The following is a 23524-nucleotide window of genomic DNA, read 5'->3' on the forward strand; positions in this document are numbered from 1 at the left end:
TCTGGTGGACTTCGAGAGCCTGTGAGAGCTATTTTCGAGCAGAGCTCCTCGTGGGAACGTGAGAGAAACCTAACTGACAAACTGCAGCGTCCCGGCCTAGTGCCCTAACTGGCCCCAGCAGCAGGGGCTTCTGGGTAAGATGCTTCCAACTGGGTTGCACGGTGTCTGGCGGGATTGACACAGTTAGCCAATCATACGCTGAGAGAGCTGCATGTTAAAGTCTCCTTTCTTGCAGTCAGAAATGCAAAATATTGTGTTTTTGAATAAATGCAGTAGGGGAGTCAATTACTTGCAGAGTCAAAAGAGAGTCATTCACGCAAAGAAAGCGCTCATGGCCCGGCGCTGTTTGCATACATGAACAATTGCATCACATATGACCTCATTCGGCAGGCCGGACTGCTTGGGCGTGGTGAATTTCCAGCTGCAGAGTGTGATTATCTGACCTCGAATGCAGTCACTTGCCACGTGCCTGTGTTTATTCATGGATCAGACCTCTGACATAAAGGCACCAAATCTGGGAGATCTTCCCTAATCTGGGCTAGAGGAAAATGATCGGCATCCTATTCCATCTCTTACACAGGGTGATTACATACTAGAACAAATATATAATATATATTATAATATATAATTTATATTAATCACGTATATATATATATATATATATATATATATATATATATATATATATATATATATATATATAAAAATATGTATAAATATATATAATTTATTTTTTTTACAATCACATGAATATATATATATATATATATATATATACACACACACACACACACACGTGATTGTAAAAAATCAATAAAAAAAATCAATAAAAAAAGTCTACATAATTCATGTATTTTTTAAATATATATATATATATATATATATATATATATATATATATATATATATATACATACTGAATTATACATTTACATATATAAATATTTATATATTTTATAAATAGGTATATACTTTAATATTATTACTACTAAAGGAATTATGCAGACTTTTATTTATTTTTATTTGTTTATGTTTTACAATCACAAAAAACAACAATAATATTGTTTTTGTTAATAAAAAAATTAATAAATAAAATTCTACATAAATCATATATATATATATATATATATATATATATATATATATATATATATATATATATATATATATATATATATATATATATAATAAATGCATACATACATATATATATATATATATATATATATATATATATATATACATACACATTATATATAATAAATAGATATATACCTTATTATTATCACTACTATCTGAGTTATGTAGACTTTTATTAACAATAATATTTTTTTTGTGATTGAAATAAAAATAAATAAAAAATCTACATAATTCATATATATATATGAATTATATTTATATATGTAAATATATAATTATACTTATACAATATACTTTTATTATTATTATAACAATTATTATTATTACTATATTATTATTGTTGTTTTTGTTATTATGTGTGTGAAACAAAACTGAATTGTTTTAAATGCTAAAGTAAATTTAGGTATCACAACATTAAAATGTATTTTAAGATATATGCAATTAAATGCCCAATATTGACCAATAATAACAAAATGCAATAACAATATATCTCTACCTGTGCCACAAAACCCCTATTGTAATGAATGGATAACACCATTCTAGACTCTATTAAGCACCCTTATAAGATCATGCCAACTGCAGACAGTCAGATGACCACAGTCAGGCCACACCGCAGGACAGAGGAAATGACCTTTAAATAACATCCTTGTAGCTGTTCTTTAGTCTGTCTTCCAGTTTTCAGTGGGACCCTCTGAGGTCCTTCTAAAGCACATCAGCCCACACCAGCACTCTGACACTGACTGGACAGCCTGTGGGGTCACTTCACTCATTCTCTCTCTCTCTCTGGGCTTGATTCAATGGCCTGCAGGGCGAACCAGTCCAGAGAGCATTGGGAGTTGAGAAGACAGGACAAATAGATTTAACGTTTAATAGTGGACTACAACCTGACAGTCACTACAGTATGGACTTGAAGAAGGGCTGAGAGCGGCATTTAAAACAGGGCCAGAGAGAGCTTTTAATACTGACTTTGTATATCAGAGTTTCTGTCTATCAGTCTGTCATTTTCACAGTCGTTGCTTCCTCTTTCTTTCATCTGATGGGTGGCAAAGTGGCCTAGTTTCAATGACCCGCCCTTTTAAATTGTTCCCCAGCTTCACATCAGCCAATGTTTTTACGGGTACAAAAATGGCACCAACCCATGCAGCATCTTAGCTTGTGTATGTGTTTGTGTTGAATGTGACAGAAAGGATGCTACAGACAGACATCCAAAGCACTGTGAGACATGCAGACAGGAAATCACACCTCTTGATAGGAAGCAGGACGCAGCAGCATGCGAGAGACGTACTTAGATATGAGCTCAGCTCTAAAAAAAATGCACAAATACGTTATCTCCTTTTTGTCTTTCTAAGGAATCTAACACTTTGCTTTCATCGTGCTATCTTTAGAATGTAAGACAGTGCATAGACGCCTTCAAATTGACTGAATATGATACACAGACACACTTAAAAACAGGAGTACACAGGATGGACAAGTTTCTGCAAAGCAGTTTAAAACTGCAGGTGTCTGAGGAAGGGCGGGGTGACACGCACACACACACACACACACACACACATTCTGCCTTGCACATTGGTGTGAGAATGGAAGAAAGGGTTTTGCTCGAAGGTTTTTTGTTGCTCGCTTGAGGGATGACAAAGGAAATGTGTTTCGAAGGGCTGAACACACCCACACAAATGCTCACCTCTTGCTACATTACACACAATTAGCCTACTAAACTAACTAACTGAGTTGCTAAATCAACTCTCCTGTCTAGTCATCCTCATAATGCCACCCCTCCCCGTCTAGTCCTGTGTTTCCTGTGAGACAGATTGCAGGATTTCCCTCCTAAACAAGCAATTGCATTCCAAACAAACATAACTGACAGAAACTTCCCGATGTGACGCTGGCAATGTAAACATCTTCCTAGGGTCACCGTGATAGTGCTTTGAAATAAAGCAATAAGAAAGAGACATGAATTACTGTGATTTTACCACAGGTAAAGAGCATTTTTATGCACAACATGAAGCCTATTTTTGTATTAATGTTAATTATATTAATTAAAATGTATATATTAATAATAATATTAACATCAATGAACATTAATAGTTTTCTTTTTGAACAAATTTTTAGGCATTTTTGTGAAGACTAAGAAAAATATTCATTCTGATGCTAATATTAATATTTCTTAGGTTTTATGTTGTGTATAAAATAATCAAATATTATTATTCATAATTAATCATATGAATATTAGTATTAATATTCAAAATTAAGAACTGAACTATTCAAGTAATATATTTAATTATAAAAAATATAGGACATTTTAATATTATTTTTTACAAATAATAATAATTAGCAGTAATAGAAATATTAATAATAATCTGCTTTTAGTAATACTTTTATACACACTGAAGCCTAAGAAAACTATTAATATTAATATTGACATTAATATTTTTCTTATAAGCTTCATGTTGGGTCTAAAAATTAATCATAAAATATTATCATTAATAATATTAATATTTGTATTAATATTCAAAACAAACAAGTGAACTATTCAAGTAATACAGTTCATTACACACACACACACACACACACACACACACACACACACACACACACACACACACACACACACAAAAGATACAAATGGCACTTTTATTATTTTAAAATAATTTTCTTAACATTTTTAATTTCTCAAATTAAATAAAATGTGTCAAGATTGCTCATCCAATCAGACTTTAGAGTCATAATATTCTGCTGATGATTACATGAATTCAAATCGCAAATGTTGCGGCTACCGTGCCGTGTTTTGTTCCCGTGTCTGTGAAGTTCTCCACAGACAGGTTTGATTGATGAATGTTTCTATTTAACTGTGAGACAGGTTGAGACCGTTTTTTTAGAAGCTTGTGTGACAAGCTTGTATATCCACGCAAGTGTGAACACCAAAAGAGCAAAACCAGTTTTGTGTGAGCGTGAGTGTGTGTAAGCGATACTCCACCCTCTCTCTGACCTGAACATGGCCTCCCCCTTGAGCTAAGCTACAGGCCTCAGCCGGAAGGGAGGAACTTCCTGTAAAACTAACAGAGCGCAGCTCTCCCTCTCTCCCTGCATCTCTTGCAGTCTTCAAATGGGTTGTCATATTTCTCACCAGCCAGTGACCACAGACACCTAAAGCATACAGGTGTCAGACTGAACACGATCTACATGGTCCACGTTGTTGCATTGGAGAACATTTTTGTTTATACGTCAGTGCTGAAAGAGATGATCAAAAGTGATATCTCACATGTAACTTCAGTTAGAAAGCTTGATAATTCTAAGCATGAACTTTCTTTGCTACAAGCATCTCAAAGACGTATGTGAACGTATTTGGGGTATACAGATCCTGTCATGCAATTCAAGGTTCTTCCTAAAGGAATATGGTTCGATTGGTGGTAAACACGTGTTGTCCTCTGAGAAATCTGGGTTTGGGGAGGTGGAGGTGTAAAGTGAAACTGTGAAATGAGTTGTTTTCTCTCTCATGTGTTGAGCATGTGAGACCTGCACTCTGGGCCAGTACTCAGCTCATTAGGAACGGGCGTCTGTACACAACACCGCTAGACAAAACACCTCCCTTACTATGCTAACACACACATACAGATGTCTCACTTTTCCCAGACTATCAGATGTTTGGCTATCATGTTGTGAGACTTTTGTGACACTTACCTGTAGATTTAATCTACAAAGTGTTCACACAGAATCCATTTTCAAATAGGAATGAGGAAGGGGAAATTATGACAGTGTTGCTATTGTTAACAAAAAACTATTAAAAATAGTTTTCGTTAACTTAAATAAAGCTAATTATTAATTCAATAAAATTTATATTAGATGAAAAACGTAAATGAAAATTGGAAACGTTTCTTTGGCAACTAACTGAAATAAGTTTTAAGTACTAAAATCACTAAAACTAAAACTGAAATAAAAATTAATTAAAGCTACACAGAAATATAAAAAATAAGCATGACGGAAACAAAATTAAAAATTAAAATTAAAATAAAAACTAATAATTAAAAATAAAAGCTAATTCACAACAAGTATTGTAATAGTATATAAACAAACATTAATTAAAAATGTAAATATTTAATAATTAAAAATAAGACATAATAAGCATGTAAGACAAATAAAATAACAAATAAAAAAATAACAAATAAAAAATATTTTTAAAAAGCAAATTAAATTAAATGATTAAATCATTAATCATTAAATTATTAAATCATTAATAATTAATATTATTAATTAATTAATAATTTTTAATGTAAAAAATAAAGATTATTTAATAAAATAATTTATTATTTATATTATTCATTTATTGTTAAAACATCTGTATTAGAAATGATTCATAAATAATATATATTATTTTTTTTGACTGCATTCAAATGTCAAAAATCTGAACGGGCAAAGGGCAGAACGACACATAATGTCTGGGTTATTTTTAGCACTCAGATTGCACGGTGGTTAGAAGTCTTTCGCTGTACATTGTCGGACAAAGATCTCGGCAGAGGACTCAGGCCTGTCATTAGCGTCTGTGGTGTGTGTGTGCTGAGGTTGGGCTTCCAGGAAGAGTCCAGCGACTCCAGACATAACAAGGCCGCACAACACTCACAAGTGCACCACAATAAGGCAAGGCAACTAAATAAGAACCATCTCCTGCAATCGCACAAGCAGGGTCCAGCACGGACTCCGTTTCCAAACTCAAAACCACAGAGCAGCACACAAACGCCGCCGCACACACGAAACCACATCAAAAGTGAGCCGTTCTGTGCAGCTGCTTGCTTGCATATTCAACTAGAAACACGCACACACACACATAAACCTGGTGTTTTCTAAACTTGGTCACACCAGAGAGGAGGGATAGGGTTCCACTTCCTCTCCAAATTTGCTTTGGCAACGGCTTGTGTGGGAACGCAGTAGACCCTGTTCCCTTCGGACACATAGGGGGCAAATCCTTAGTTCAGGAAAGACGGTACATGTCCTGCTTTTTATTTTTTGACTGTCATCATCACACATCTCACTGTAATTAAAAATAAATTAAACATTCCAATCGGCAAAACAAACTTTGCTCAAAATAAGAAGCTGATAATGCAACCGACAACGTACATCAGCAGAAAGAGAGCGAAATATATATATAGATAGAGGATGGCAGAGAGAGAGAGAGAGAGAGAGAGAGAGAGAGAGAGAGAGAAAGAGAGAGAGCCCTCGGGTGCATGCTGATGAGGGGAGGAAACAGAGGAATCCAGAGAGAGGCATAAATCTATGACTCATTTACTCTCAAAGTTAAAAGCATCTAAGAGCAAGATAATCACATTTCAATGTTTTTCAAAAGTTGTTGAAATTGCTGAGGCTGGACCCTAATGGACACTTATTGATCTATGAGTGTATGTATGTTGCTTTCTTCTACCATGTCTTACCTCATGTCTACTAATAGCCAGATCTCTAATCTCTTGTTACAATCAACTTTTTTGATTGAGAGCCGATAACCAATATTATAACCTATTTTATAAATATGGTTTTGTCTGTATTTGTTTTTTTTTTGTTTTTTTAAAAAGCAGTGTTTACACTGATATATCAATGTCAATTGTATTTTATCCATCAATGAGTGTACAAATATACAAATATGTTTAATATTTAATTATAAATGTTTATTATAAATAAATATGTTTTATTATGGACAATAATCCAACTGAGTGATGGCTTAATCAATGGATAATAAACCTTTACAATATTATATATATTATATTATATTAATTATATTATATTATATTATATTATATTATATTATATTATATTATATTATATTATATTATATTATATTATATTATATTATATTATATTATATTATATTATATTAAACACACACAGATTCAAAAAATTCGAAAAATAAGCCCTGGCAAAATCGCAATCTATACTACTACTAACTAACAATGCAACTATATGACAATACTAATTTTGTCACTAATAAACTGTGTGATTATAAACTTTCCTCGGAGTGTGAGACAGTGGTGAACTTGCTTTTCGGCTTGCAGATGGCAGTCGTTTCTAGCAAAGTTCAAACGCAGTGACAGTTTAAACCCCCTCAGGAGAGAAGCCTCTTTCAGCCAGGACTCGTTTTTTCCCTTCTGCCTTCTTTTCTCGCTCTCTTTTTAATGACTGCCTTTCAGCGCTGTCAAAGGAGCCGCCGTCGTGAGTGTGCTCATAAAAATATTCAGAGAGCCTCACCGAAAAATTCCACCGTTTATGACCTCATAAAGTCAACCATAGCGAGATAGAAAGAGTCGGAGAGAGAGATTTCTCTCATTCCTCATATGAAGGGGAGGAAAGATAGACAGAAAGAGAAAGAGAGCGGGAGCAGGTTAGGCAGGGTGACAAACAAAGCGACATATTTTCAAAATCGACTTGTTGGTGGGTTTTATGAACGACTAGTCAGCTATTTGGTTTTGAAGGGGTCCCTGTATAAATAGGCCGGTGTCCCGAAATCAAAACTAAAAATCTAGTCAAACTCATAAAATGACTAGTTAGTTGTTGGACAACCCGTCCCTTTTTAGTTTCAGTACAGACACATCAATAACTGCATTAGTGTGCATGTGTGTGTGAATCTATATGTGTGTGCAGGCATGTCCTGTTTCCAGACAGATGGCCTGGGACGGGGGGCTCACACACACACACACTGGTGCTCACAGTATTACTTGGGGGCAGTGGAACAGTACGAGGTATTTCAGTAGTCTCTGCAGAGTCAAACACACATGTCTCTACATGTGACGGACCGAGAGAAGCGCCAAAACAAACAAACTCACACAGAATAGGAAACATGGCCTACACACACTCATTCAGGGAGATTCAGAGGTCACAATCTCTTGAAAGAAATGGAAGGGAAACAAAAGATGAGATGAGAAATGAAATGAAAGAGTGATTGATTCAGAAGATGAGGATGAGTGTGTGTGTGTGTGGCGCTGAGTCTGACTGATGCTGAACTAGCTAGTTCAGACAAGAATGTGTGTGGGTCGTCTTTTTTTGACTTGGTAATCCATTTATTATTGCAACTAACCCCACTATTCTCTATCACTTTCTCTCCTCTTCTTTATCACCTTTTTTGTGTTCTGAGAAGCCTCAACAGTTGATCTGAAAAGACACATAAATGTGCTGTACACTATATTTTGGCCGTTTTGCTAATTTCCATCATTCTGCTAACTTTGCTAACTTTAGCAATTTTACTAATTTCCAACATTCTGCTAACTTTATTCTGCAGTCTTTTTCTACAAACCCTGAGTTCAAAAACCCAGCAAAACATTTGTTAGCAAACCTACACAAGACACAAGCAGACAGCATTTCTGATGCTAATATTTAAAATAGCTATGCTTAGCTAAAAAAAGTGATTGTCTTTTTTGTTTACAGAGCTTACAGTCTTAACAGAGACAGATATGATTTCTCAAGACACCCATTTCATCTGTCTGGACATTTTATTAGAGGTATTTCAAAACAAATCGCTTACAGTCATTCATTTAACAGCAATGCTAGTGCAACGGTAATATAGCATACACTACAGTTCAAAGGATTGGGGTCAGTAATAATAATATTACTAATATTTCTAACTATTTCACAAAATGACTCTTTTTCTGTATTTTTGACCAAATAAATGCAGCCTTGGTGAGCATAAGAGACTTCAAAAACATTACAAAATCTTACCGACCAACTTGTAGTAGTGTATGATGAAGTTAGTCTCCACTAGAATACATTTCTCTAAAAATCTCTTCAAAATTCAGTACATTTTACAGAACGCTGAGAGACAAGCAAACTCTCATTTGTGATTAGTCACTTCCTATAAGCAGGAAGTATAAGAAATATGACAAACAGCAGTTGAGCAGCCGTCTCTCGCCCCATCTGTTTCGTAATGCTCCATTTTTCCTGTTGTCCTCCATAATACTTGCAGTCAACAAGAATTGAGAAATCAATGGTCCGTTTACATCAGATTTGGGTAAACACCAAATCAAATTAAACAAATAAATGGCCCCATGTTTCCGGCTTGTGGCCCGCAGAAACAATTGCGTTATTAATAAAGAAATAATTCGGAAGGGGGCCGTTAAAAATAGCTTAAACAGGGGATGACACACAACAGGACGAACTCAAACGACCCCACCTCCCTTGGCAATACGTGTGCGTGCTGTGTCCTTACCAGCATGCGCCGTCTAGTCGGAACACACAGGGACACGTCGGTCATAACCGGCTGAGAGTCATGAAAGCATTCGGAAGTGTTATGGAAACCTGGGACCAATATGGAAAGTAGGAGACCACCGGGGAACGCAGGGGACAATGCATGGCCTCTGTTCCTGACGCTGACCCACCCGGACCTGAGCGCCACACATACGGGATGGGGCTCAGGGGTGTGAGCCGGTTTTAATTAGCCTGAGCGCTCTTGTTCCGCAGCGGCAGGAAGGAGAGACTGAAATAGAGAGGGAGCTATTAACGGCAGGCCTGAATATAGCAGCGTTGAGCCGCCACACAACTGCCCAGCACCCAGCAGTCTCCTGAACAGGGTCGGAAAAAGAAGAGACGACTTTTCTGGTGGAAAGTACAGCTGTTAGAGAAAGAGAGAGAGAGAGAGAGAGAGAGAGAGAGAGAGAGGGATGACCATTCCTGACCATAACTTTCTCAAATCTCTCTCTCCCTTTAGCAGCTGTGCTTTCCACTAGAATATTCTGTTCTTCTTTTTCCACTGTCTCCCATAGCAACTGCAACGCTGTATCTGAATAACAGAACAAAGACTACTTTCCTTTCTTTTCTCCCACCCTCTTTCTTTCTCTCGCAGCCCTTAGTGAAGCCTCGAGATTCAGATATATCCTTCATTAGGAATAGTTTTGAAACACAAAAGTTGGAATTTCTGAATAAGCAGATTCAAAATAACAGTATAAATAACGCTATGATTTTATATATACACTACCATTCAAAAAAGTGTTTTTTTATAAGAAATTAATACTTTTATTCAGCAAGGATGCATTAAATTGATCATTTATAATGTTACTTTTTCAAGTAAATGTTGTTCTTTTGAACTTTTTATTCGAAGATTCCTTTTAAAAAAGTATTACATTTTCCACCAAAATATTAAGCAGCAAAGTCAGCATATTAGTATGATTTCTGAAGGACTGGAGACTGGAGTAATGACGCTGAAAATTCAGCTGTGCGTCACAGGAATAAAATACATTTCAAAATATATTGAAATTGAAAACTGTGCTTTTAAACTGTAATAAAATTTCACAATACTACATCTATTTTTGATCAAATAAATGAAGTCTTGGTCAGCATAAGAGACTTTTTTCAAAAACATACAAAAAACAAAAACAAAAACAAAAAAAATCGGACCACCCCAGCGCCCCCAAACTTTAGTGTAAATATGAAGTATTAAAAATCATAATATTAATAACATTAATATATTTTTGGATGTTCTTTCAAATACAACTGCTTCATTGTTTCAGTTTACCCTCTCCATACTTGACTGAGAATGGAGAATGTTAGGTGAAGATAGATTCATGAACTTGTTGGTTTAACTTAAAGTAAGTTACCTGGTTGCCTTAAAATGTTGAGTTCATTGAAATTAAAAATTTGAGTTTATACAATGAAGGCGATTGGTTTAATCAACCGAAACTCAAAATATTATGTTATCTGAACCACATTAATTATTGAAGTTGATTTGACAAAAGAAAAAATGTTGTGATAATCCATGAAGTTTTTTTTTTTTTTACAGTGCAGGGATGTGTGTTATTTGAGCTTTTCTTGATTTAACATGTTTGTTGCGTCAATGAGAATGCTCTATATAGATAGATGGGAATCTGCACAGTGAAAACAGGATGGACACCCGTTCTCTGAGAGGTCAGTGGGCTGCCAGTGCTGGATTGAGGTCGCAAGGTGGTGTGAACGTGGGACGCTGACCGGGACAGGGGGGCGGAGACAATGACCAATCGGATGGCACCACCAGGCCGGGGTGATTTAGCATGTTAATGCCAGGTTCATTTACAGCCAGGCTCCAGACTGTGGCAAATGAATGGTAGATGGCCCCAGTCTAACACAATCACAGCTGACCCAGACAGCGCTCCACTAATGCAGACCTCGCTCTCTGGCTTTGTGCCTCACATGCATAACTGCACGCACACACGCTTTTGGTTTCCGCCTTTGTTAACATTTAGCACAGCAGTAATGTATTATATCTTCATGCTAACACAAGCGTTAGCAGAGCTAAGCCTACACACCTCTCCTCTCAACAAAATCACCATTTCAAGGAAGTAAGCGCTTAAATTACAACTCTAAATCCCTAACTAACAATCATGGTGTGTTCTTCTCTACAACAGACAGACAAATCCTCTGTAAAAGAGCCATGCTAAAGGGATTTTTCACAGCATGGCTTCATATCATCACAGTCTGGTGGTGGCTGCTAGAAAGCAGTCCACACACACATACACAGTCCAGACAGACCCAGACCGGACAAACAGCTTTCCTATCTGAGAGGAAATGGGTCGTCATCATGGGTGGAAATGGGGAAATGGCGGTGAGGAAAAAGAAAGCTTATCGTTTCACAGCAAAAAATTTCCATTGAAATACCCGCCTAAATGATCTGTCTATCGGATGTCTGCGTAAATCATAAATCCATTAATAGGTCAATTTTCCCACTGATTTTAATGCATCATGATTGAAATGATTGATTGATTGAATGATTGATAGATTCAGTCAATCTATCTATCTATGTATCTATCTATGTATCTATCTATGTATGTATCTATGTATGTATCTATGTATGTATGTATGTATCTATGTATGTATGTATGTATGTATCTATCTATCTATGTATGTATAGTAACATATATTAATATTTAAAGTTTAAATTTATTACTTTATTACTTTCAAAGCAGCTTTTATAACAAAAAAACTGTTGTAAATATGTATATTCGACCACACATTGTCATATAAATGACCAGTCTGCAGTTATATCAATTTACGATATGCAGTTCTGTTATTAATATATTAATTCAGTAAATGCTGAATGTATTTATTGAGTTAATTCAATAAAAGTTTCGTTAGACTGATCCAACCTTTAACTTCTTTCATTAAAAGAACTTTCATTCTTTCTTTCATTAAAAGAGCCAGCTTATGCGAGTCATTTGTTCATGAACTGAGTTTTGTTGTAGTCCTCTGATCCCATCACATTTAATTCAAGCTCAAAATTAAAAAATAAAATAGAATTTCTGTAAATTCAGACAAGAGCATAGAAATCTCTCAATTTTTAGAGAAAAGCACTTGGTAAAGCACATGGCCTTGGGGTACTCTTGGAGAATATGCTTTGCTTAAGCAAAATGATTCTTTGTAATTGGTGGATGTATTACAGTATTTTGGATGAAGTCATTCTGTGATGACCCATAAGAATTAAAACCTTCTATCTCGCTCCCCTATCTTCCCCTCAGACGAAGCATTTTGTGGAGGTGTGTCTGTAGTTGTACCGGTGTGTGTGACGAATCAATAAAGAATGTCTCTGCTCACTAAACAAACCGATCCTAATTGATCCGAGACAAGTCGTTGGCATTGATTCTATCTTTAGGTTGATGTGTGGGTTAGAAGAGGCGACATAAACCAGGCCAATCCAAAGATTCCCACCAAATAGTACACTGATTCCTATAGGAAAACAGACAGACGCACTGCTCTGGGTGAATTGCATGTGTGTTGCCGGCTCGGCTCTTAATCCGCGAGGTACGTTATCCAGCGACGGGCAGATGGGATTATAATCCACTCGTATTAGTCGTCCCAACCCAAACAGACAGACTTTTAAATGAATATCCTAAAACCATAATCCAGATCTGCACCAATACCCATAGGACTAAAACTGAATTTTTCCCATTTGTGCAAAGGTTTGCATTATATATTGAAATATACGGACCACTGCCATGATAGTTCACCTCATTCCAAACAAGCACGAGCACATTACCCTGTTCTGACCCTGTGCTACTAGGGCCAGTTATGGAGCACTGATCAGCTTAGTCACATCCGAATTTCTGCACGTACATGCACAGATATACAAGAAACTGCAGGTGGCCCACCTGGTATTAGCATCCCAGAGCAGAAGGTCTTTCTCCTCTGAACGCAGGACTGGAAAGTGTGCCAGAAAGAGAGAAAGAGGAGGGCGACAAAAAGGGGGCATGGGAAAAAATGACTCTGTGCCCAAATGCCCTGTCCTACTTCTGTCAAACAACTCTAATGCCTGCCTTGTGCTAGTCAGAAGCGTTTTTATACTCTGACTGTGCTGTTTCTATGTAAACCATCTAAGTCAAATTAATTTGTACAGCATTTCTTACAATATACATTGTTTCAAAGCAGTTTTACAGAAAATCATAATGTTAATGTCTCATGCCATAATATATATATATATATATATATTAATTAATAATCTATTCATGCTATATAGTTACATTTAACAGATTAGGGCTGGGTGATAATATAGTTTACATTTTGTGATCATACTATCAATTAAGCAGCTAAGATATGCAATATAGTACGTATCTCCCTACGCAAGATACTGTATGTCTGCGGATAAAATATACAGAGCTGGGTGATAATATAGTTACATTTTGAACCAATAATAAAAAAATAATAAATAAGACGAACATCTGCAGATCATGAACATTATGTTTCAATTAAAAACAGTTACACTTTTGTTGTGTTTAAACCTGATGAACTGTGGATTCTCATAACAGTAATCAGTAATCAGATATTATTGACATTCAGAAAACACTGTTCAGCCTGAGCTGCATGCACGAATAGTGTTTGCTGGTGGTTTGAAATGCACTATAAGTGCACTGTGACTTTAACATACTCTTGGACTGCCGAGTTCACGCTTTGGCCCTCTTCTAACCAGCAATCAATTATCAGTCTAGCCAGAGCAAGGGCAGGACACATGAGACCTGGGTGGCTGTGTGTGTGTGTATGTGTGTGTCTTGGCTGGTGTCCATTGCAGCTCAGGCAACTCTGAGCATGTGTATATGTGTGTGTGGGTCTGCTCGAGTCATGGTGTTAAAGTCAAAACCAGCACCTGCTGCTCTTAAGCTAGCACATTAAAGGCCTGCAACTTGAGAACTTACATGCACACACGTGCACCACAGACCTATTTTCACACTTAACCTGAAAAAAACAAGATTTTTTTTAAGATGCATGATATATAAATACCATATCAGCTATCAGCCGATATTAGTGATACTAATAGTGAATGGTATCAGAAATTTCCAAATGCACAGTTCCAGAATCTTATGTAAGAGTAGGGGGAAGCCCCGCCCATGACTGTTAACGATCTGCCCTATTAGCATAGATACCGCCCTGAGTGAGCTGCAGAAACATCCTAGTTGTATCTAACATCTAGTTTTTATAAATATAAAACTTCTTCCCGAGTCTCTCCATTAGTGTCCGACTCTGGTTCAAACATGTAAGGCTGAACACCGCTACTGACAATTTCTGACATTTTGGCTGCGTGAGATTTTCCACTTTTGTTGTTGTTGAAGCACGAGCTGTTAAAGCTTCGCCCTCTTCTGCAATCTCTTCTGGCCAGGAGCAGCAGCTAATTTCATTTAAAGGGACACAACGTGTTTTTGCTCACACCCACATAGGGGCAAATTTGACAAGCTATAATAAGATCTGTGGTGTATTTTGAGCTGAAAATTCACAGAAACATTCTGGGGACACCAGAGACTTATATTACATCTTGTGAAAAGGGGCATAATAGGTCCCCTTTAAAACTGACACTGATGCCCTGTGTAAAAGGGGTCAAATTATGAAATCAGTTAAATCTATTATAATCAAATGATAATAATTATGACAGTTTGTTTTACAACCAAAAAAAAAAAAAAAGACAAAGATGCGCAAAAGGCATCCTTTTGATACATAGAAATAACAATAAAAAAACGCTAGATAATACAACACTCTTATATTTACGACGTTGCCTTTAAAGCATCCATGGGAAACAGACCGTTTACTGATGGCATCTTTTTAAAAACACAGTGACCACAGCGTTGATGGAAAGACCAGGTGTTAAACTGATAAACAGTGAAAAACTGAAATAAAGTGGTAAAAAGAGAGGGGGAACAACAACTATGGTGTGAGAAGGATGAGTGCAAAGGGCCTATGAGGGCTGTAAAAAAAAAAAACAGCCCTGTAAAAACCGGGGGTGAAGTTGGGGTCGAGCGATCTCTCTCTCTGTTTAGGTGGGTTCACTCAGAGGTGAGTGACCAGTCCTGAGTCGTAAACAGTCTGAAGTTTACAGCCATCATTCCGGTTGTTGTGCCCCCCCAAACCTAATCAGGCTGAAGAAAGCAAGGGCGCTATAAACTACACGCGGAGAAGGGGACAACTGCTCGCCAAAGCCAGGTCAGGGCAAGCCAGAGGGGGCATGTGGAGTTCAACTGTCCTCCTGGATTCCCAGGATATCTTTACTGTTTTGTGCAAACAACATGCAAGTAAATGAGAATATGTTGAATAAAAAATAAATAAAATAATAAAAAGTAAATTGTATTAAAAGGTGTGGATTTTTAAAATAAAACATACTATGTATATATTAGTTGGTTGATGATTGTATTTTTAAAAATCAGGTTCTTCAAGCAAATAAATGGATTGCATCTTTATTAATATAAATGCATTTTTTTTCAAAACTGTGATTTCTAAATACTTTGTTTTCTTACAAATAAAAATATATTTTATTCAGTCACAACTGTGAACGTTAGAAATGCTGTCAGATATGATTAAGGATTTTCTTAACTTTTAAAGGGACATGTCGTTACCATTCATACCCAAATCTACACTCACAGTTTGATGACTTGGCTAACAGAAAAAGAAAAGTAGAGGAGGGGGAAAAAAAGGAAGAGATGTAAAGAAAAAGCAAGCGCCGAGTAGGCCGGGGGTCACAGAAGATCCTGATTCCATCTGGTCTGTATCAAAACAAACATGAAGGGTGAGAGACAGACACTAATGTTCTCCTCCTTGATGAGGGGAGGTGTTAAAGAAATAACAGCAATGAAAAAAAGTGCAAGAGAGGGGTTAAAAAGACAGGATGTTGTGGTTTAAAAAAAAAAGAGAAAAAATAGGAAAGGGAAAAAAGCTTGGCACTTTTCTCACTGGAGTTGGTCTTAATTAAAAAGGATTGGTTTTATGTGACTGCCGGAGAGGAGAGACAATTTACTGCAAACATGTTCAGACAGACTGAAAGAGAGAGAGAAAGAGAGAGAAAATATCTCCGTCTGGGTGGTTCTGTTTAACCTCACGTTTAACACAGTTTTTAGACAGTTAATGTACATGTTTTATGTAGGCAAATGCAAGGGAAGCCACAAAGCATGGCCAGAAATCCTATTTAGCAGGTAGAAAGTTGCCATTATGGTTAAGGTTAGACAGGCTTGGGATTTTATAACTAGGCACAAATCTTAGACAAATATGATCAAGTGTTGCGTTTACACTGACAACAAGTCATCATGATTAAGAGTGACATTATTAGATTGGTAATAATTACTCACACACATAATTTCGATTAAAGACGTGCAGGCAGCTCAATTCTACTCATTTCACACCCAAGTCTGCCCTGGTTAAATGATGTCTAGGACAAACCCTGACCGGGTCAATTAAACCTGCCATTGTACCGTAATTCTGAAGACACACATTTCTCACTAACCGTTTAGTATGCAGACAGGAAGATGACTATTTCCTCAGCGAGAACAATCTCGCTTTCCTCATTGTGTGTGTGTATGTATTTGGGTGTGTGTGTGTGTGTGTGCCAACAGCGGTGGTAGAAAGAGCAATTTTACTGAAGAATGTGTCAATGCAGGAAAGTCTGTCTGACACTATAACGGCACAGAATAAGGAAGCGCTGACCTCGTCCTCACCCCTATCAGAAAACACATTTCAGTTATTCATTCACTCCATCCACACTCACATTCCAATCTTAAAAGCGCAAGAATCTTTTATCGCTTCATTTGCCTGGAGTTGCATAAATTGCAACGTATACATGAAATATTCTGAGGATGAAATAAGGAAAAATATACACAAAAGAGTGAGTTATGGAAAGTTATGAAGCACTTTACTGTACGCTGATCTGTATTATACTGACTAGACATGAAATAAAAGACATTTTTTGCATGGAAACAGTTTTAACAACTGTGACTTCGACAGGCAATGGGATGTTTTATCAATTGTTTGGTATTGTGCTGTAGCCCTGCCCATAGTGAAATCTCATTGGTCAAATCCATAACCACATAACTGTATATTAAAGAGGATGTATTATGCTTTTTTACATTTTCAAATATACATACTCCAAAGGGAGTTACTTTGTATATTTTTTGTATATAAAAAATGAAACAAATTTACAGTTAAATACCGTTTTCCATTGAAACAGCCATATACCATAAAAACAATGCATTCTGGGTAATATTATTAGTAATTTGAGAAAGTATCCTATAGGCTACTTTCCCAAAAATGACAAATATTACCCAGAATGCATTGTTTTTACAGTATATTTACAGTAACCTATAGGCTACTTTCTCGAAAACGACAAATACTACCCGGAATGCATTGTTTTTACAGTATATTTACAGTAACCTATAGGCTACTTTCTCGAAAACGACAAATATTACCCAGAATGCATTGTTTTTACAGTATATTTACAGTAACCTATAGGCTACTTTCTCGAAAACGACAAATACTACCCGGAATGCATTGTTTTTACAGTATATTTACAGTAACCTATAGGCTACTTTCTCGAAAACGACAAATATTACCCAGAATGCATTGTTTTTACAGTATATTTACAGTAACCTATAGGCTACTTTCTCAAAAACGACAAATACTACCCGGAATGCATTGTTTTTACATTCTGTATATTACAATGCATTCTGGGTAATATTATTTGTCGTTTTCGAGAAAGTAGCTTATACAGCTATTTTCTTAAAATGACAAATATTACCCAGAATGCATTGTTTTATGGTATATTACTGTTTCAATGGAAAACGGTATTTTACTGTGTATATTTGTCTCATTTTTTACAGTCATTTTTTTAGAGTAAGCACTGCTTCTGAACTCCCTGATCGATTGTAGTCTTAAATTTTCTTCCAGGAACATACACGGCAGAGTTATTCTCATTTCAATAATTCCCACGCAAGGCATCTGCAAACAAAGTGGCGAGGTCTAGTTGAGCTGCATTAGTAGTGTGTCGAAACTCACTGTTATGGTAAGGGTGTGACATTTCCGAAACACACTGGAAGTGGTTGACCAATCATAACACACTGGTCCAGCCGACCAATCAGAGCACATTGCGCTTTCTGGGGCCTGATAGAGACAGAAACTAAACAGAGCGATACTGACAGACTGGGAAGAGAGGAGCTGCAGCAATGTAAAATATGTGACATATAATAGTTATTCATAAAAGCTTATTCTAGAAGACCCCAAAAACTAAATCAAGACTTGGCCTTGAATAAAAAAATATGGCCTCTTTAATTATCAACATTATTCTGATTGGCTGCGGTTTTGTTAAATTTGCATTTTAGTGTGAACAGACGAATTACGAAAATGTTTTTGTCATTATCATTTGCTAAATATGTAACCTAGATTCAGAGTTGCTTCTTTAGAAAAGCAGAACAAAGGCTCCTCACTGATCTGAAGAAGATATTTTTCATACCTCTTATGCAGACTAAACTATCACGCACACACACAAACACGCACTAGACGAAACTTCGAAGCAAAGCCAAAAATGGCAACGTTATCCAAAATGTGATCTTAATCCACTGACCAAAACATAAGGGTCCAGACGAGAGCAATTTTCCCATGCGTCCGAGCAAACTAAATCCTGCCAGCTCTACCATGCCACTGTCGTTACTATAGCAATCCCCAACACAGCGCCAACCGAAGAGTGGCTTTCAGCGTATACTTATGTCTGTGTGTCAAGAGATTTGTGCCCTGTTTGCTCCAGCAGTGTAGTTAAAGGGAGTGCCAGCCTCGTATATGTGTGTGAGCTTGTCTGCTGTGGTGTTTGTGTGCACCTGCCTCTAAAGGTGGGCATGATCATGTTGGCATTGCTCAAGTCCAATGCAGGGGCGCTGCATACCTGAGCACACCTGAACCTGAAGACGATAATCTGATAGCGGACGAGCACGTACAGACACGAAGCTGGAAATTCCTTTCCCTCGTTCACAAACCCGAGCAGAAAAAGGGACAGGCCTTTCTTTCATTCTCAGTCTCTCTCTGAAGTACCGAGGCGTGTCCAACTGTACATCTGTGTGTCTGCGTATTTGTTTAATGTAAATCTGCCTTTCGAAAGTCTTCAGTGAGGCAGAACGAAAGCTTAGACTGTGACTGAGAAAGAAAAAAGACACCCTTACAAAAATCACCAATCCACACCCACCCACCTACTACATCTGTGCAATATATAGCTTCAAAATATATATATTACTACTACACTACTACCTTACTACTCATTGCTCTGAAATGAAGAATCATCATATACATATGGAAGGCAAAATGGTATTCATATATTCATATATATATATATATATATATATATATATATATATATATATATATATACTAAATACGACTAAATGACAGAGTTTTAAGTTTTGGGTTTAAGTAATGACGCAAATGAACCGTCAAATCAGAGTTCCAAATCAACTGATTCAGTTCAGTTCAAATGTTCCTTTTCAAAGGACTGATTTGGAACTCAGATTCAACTATTCATTTGCCTCATCTCTCAAATTATTCACGGAATCTCCAAAAATCAGAGACACTATTAAAACATTTTTGTCTTAACCCTCTTGAACTTGACTGTCACTAGAAAATGCAAAATAAATATGCATTAAAATCATCATGATATACACAATAATGCTTAATTTTAAATTGTAAGCAAATCATATACCTATAGCATGACTATCTGATATATCGCAAAGCTCTTCCATCCAAACATGCCCAAATGTTCACATCCACCCCCCCAAATCCCCCTTAAATTAAAAAACCTACACTAAAACTAATTTCCTACTATAGGAGATGAGTGACTCTCTTTCTTTCTCTCACACCCACATGCACACACACACACACACTAAAACACACAGTAATTATGAAAGTGCCTTGGGTTCTAGAGCCTTGCTCTCTTTAAAAGTTGACCTTTGCCTCAGTTCAATCTGTCGAATAAAACTCAAAGCATCAATCATCCCTCTCAGAGCTCCATCTCTCCTTTTCTCTCTCTTTCTGCCTCTGCTAATGGGTCTCATCCCTCATTCATGAAGACAGACAGGAGCGAGTTGTAACTCACCTCATAAAAGAGACAGATAGCGTGTCATACGCAGAGCATATGCATCATGAGAGAGGAGCAGAAACGGCGGAGGGGAGAGGAGGAAAAGAAGCTTTCCTATCCTTTTATCTTGTTTCATTAACATTTCATATTAGCATATTTTGGGGGCATTGTAAAAAAAAGAATGTGTGCGAGACTGTGCGTCTGCACATTATTCATCATTCAGTGCTGCGAGATACACTGTCCGTCTCCACACCCTAGAAATTCTTGGATAGACTTTTGTCTTTTTTTCCGACTTGCGTTTTCTTTTGCTCCCCTTCTCTCTCCGTTTGCTTCTTTCGTTCTTGTACTCTTCAGTGTCTGGCAGAGCGAGTGTTTTTCTCCATGGAAACCGACATAACAGTCTGCCTAAGCCAAACTCCAGCTCTACAAACAGAACCAAATCAAATCTATCATCCAGTCCTGTTATTCCCCTCTCTCTCTCTCTCTCTCTCTCTCTCTCTCTCTCTCTCTGTTTTTCACTCTCTATTTCAGCTCAGCCAGTTCTAAAGGATACAGTTCCGAACACAGACGTCATTCCCAAACTCCTGGGGATCGTTAATATTTGTATGATGAGGTTGCGCATGAAACGAGAGCGTGCGCGAGAAATATAAGGAATATAAAAGATGAAATCACTGACGCCACGCGAGGGTGAAAATTCAGTTTGAACGGTGCGGTTAACCTTCCTGAATGCTAACACAATTTTGAGCGTGCATTCAACCAGAAAAACTGGCCTTTTTTGTTTCAAACCCACTTTAAATGACAAAACCCACAAAAATTGATATTTGTCTTGGTTACATAAGCGTTTAGCCCGCAGATGGAAAAGATGACGGATGTCAAGAGGTACTACATTTCCAAAGGCTTTCCCAATGAAACACATTGTTCTTTCTGGATGTGACGGATGCATTTGATGGCTGAATTTAAAAAGGGCCTAGTCTCGCAACATTGCCTATATGCAAAAGCATGCAGACAAGGTAGAGTGTATTTATCAGTCCTTAGCAGAGTGTGTTGAGTGTTTGAGGCTAAGTTCAATCCATAGACCACAAGGTAAAAGGTCAGGCACTGTTAAGAAGCTTAAAAATACCAATACAGCCAATTGACTCACTGGCTTCTTCATATTAACTTCCGCATGCTAAGAGATTTGCGAGCACGTGTGTGAGATTTCTAACCGCCGTAATACTGGTCCAAGTCCACAACTACATTACAAAACAACATTTCGTAAATAGTGTTGCTTTTCTCGCCACAAGCCATTCTCTGTGCCATCTTGTTTTGTCTGTGGCAATGTTAGTATTATATGTTTAAAGGTACAGAATAGAGAGGAACGTATTTAGTTCACTCTATAATTCTTTTGTTTCTTTCTTTCAACAAGAAATGTATGTAATAAAAGCAGTGAAACGTCTAATACTGAAGAAATTTGCAAATTAAAAATACTTTGGTGTGTAAGCTCAAAAAAAAACCTATAACCATTTCCAATAAGAGTAGAAGCTCGCAAACATAATCTTATAAGATTTTATTCAGAGGCCAAAAAACGGGCAAAAAAAAAAAAAAAACGCAACATGTTTTTGATTCACATCAGTGTCACTTCAAGAAATGTGTGGAAATGATAGACAAGGTAGGGAGACACGATCTCTCCCATTCGTTCTGATTCAGAAGTGCTTCTCAAAGTGACACAATCACAACTTTTCAATGGCAGAAAGGATTACTGCAACTTAAACTGCCATTCACAATCATGCATAAGGAAAGCATTTGAGGGGAAAAAAGAAGCTTTGCATAATTTTCCACATTGACTCAAGTGTGCGTTCCTTGGCTTGGCTGAGGCTTCCGCTTTTATATTTCCCCAGTTAGCCTGTGATGCAGTTTGTGCTCAGTAAAATCCTGAGTGAGAAAAATCGGAAGAAGGCAGCTAGCTCTCAACGAAGAAAGAGAGAGAGAGCGAGAGAGAGAGAGAGAGAAGGGGGAAGTTACAGCGGGGTTGGGGGTGTGTGGATGAGGAGTAGGATGTACCAGCATGAGTTGGCAAGACCTAGGATTTTCCACTGACATGCCTCCCCTAAGGTTCCCCTGTCTCTTCCACTCTCGGACACTCTCATATCCTCACTTTCTCCCTTCCTCTGAGTGGGACAGTGTTCGCGGTCTCCAAGCAAGCGAGAGGGGCGTGTTTCCTGCTGTTCTCATCGCCTGTATCTTGGCTCAGAGGAGTGCGTTTTCCACACCAGGAAAAGAGATGGTGGAAAGGAACAGAAGAGGTGGGGAGGTTGAAATAAAATAAAGCACAAAATGGAAGGAAGTCGCAATTCAACTCGTCTTAAGAGGGCCTATTTACGAGTCGAACTTTCGATTTAGCTCTATGTAGTTTCAAAAAGTTATTTTTAAATGATCAATCTTCTGATTTCCTGCGACTGTGCATGCAAAACTGCAACTAACCATATCCAGAATCTGCAGACATTTTAGACAGTTTCTAATTAAAGATTGGTAGCTGAAAGCATGATTGAATTAGCTACAATGTCAATGGCGTTCAGATTCAGAGTAAAGGGAAAGGAGCTCTGTGTAGGCCTTGTTATAACTAAAGTTAACATACTATTCTTTCCTCTTTTTCTGCCTTTATCGTAGATGTTATCTTTGCAATTTAAAGCATTCAAACATATGCATTTTCACCTGCAGAGCTGCATTTCAATAACCTTGTTCGACAGGATGTTTTGGTCTCTGTGGCGTGTGTTTTGGTAACACAAATAGTCGGCACAGGCTCATCCAGTTACCACAAAACCTTTGTCTTCTTCACACAGGTGTGTGCTGGCTTTGCACAATTTTTTTTGACTCAAATCTGTTTCACTGTTTGAAGCAACAAAACACTGGTGTTATCATGAACTAAAATGAAAACTACTAAAAATCATTTTCGGTACTGAAATAAAGCTAAACTAAAATAAAATGTAAATATTGCATGAAAAACAAAAATGGGAATTGTTGCCTGGCAAACTAACTAAACTAAGTTTAAGTTGAAGTGCTAAAGTTACTAAAACTGAAATAATAAAAAAAAAAAACTTTAAAAGCTATAAAAAC

The 23524-nt window shown here is 37.0% G+C and overlaps 1 protein-coding gene across 1 annotated transcript in view; it reads right to left on the minus strand.

Moving 5' to 3' along the window:
- Nucleotides 1-23524, minus strand: part of skia (v-ski avian sarcoma viral oncogene homolog a) — a 71388-nt gene that overhangs the window by 9788 nt on the left and 38076 nt on the right. The window lies entirely within an intron of this gene.

This window comes from Megalobrama amblycephala, linkage group LG12, assembly GCF_018812025.1.
Source record: "Megalobrama amblycephala isolate DHTTF-2021 linkage group LG12, ASM1881202v1, whole genome shotgun sequence".
In the NCBI taxonomy this organism is placed as follows: Eukaryota; Metazoa; Chordata; class Actinopteri; order Cypriniformes; family Xenocyprididae; genus Megalobrama; species Megalobrama amblycephala.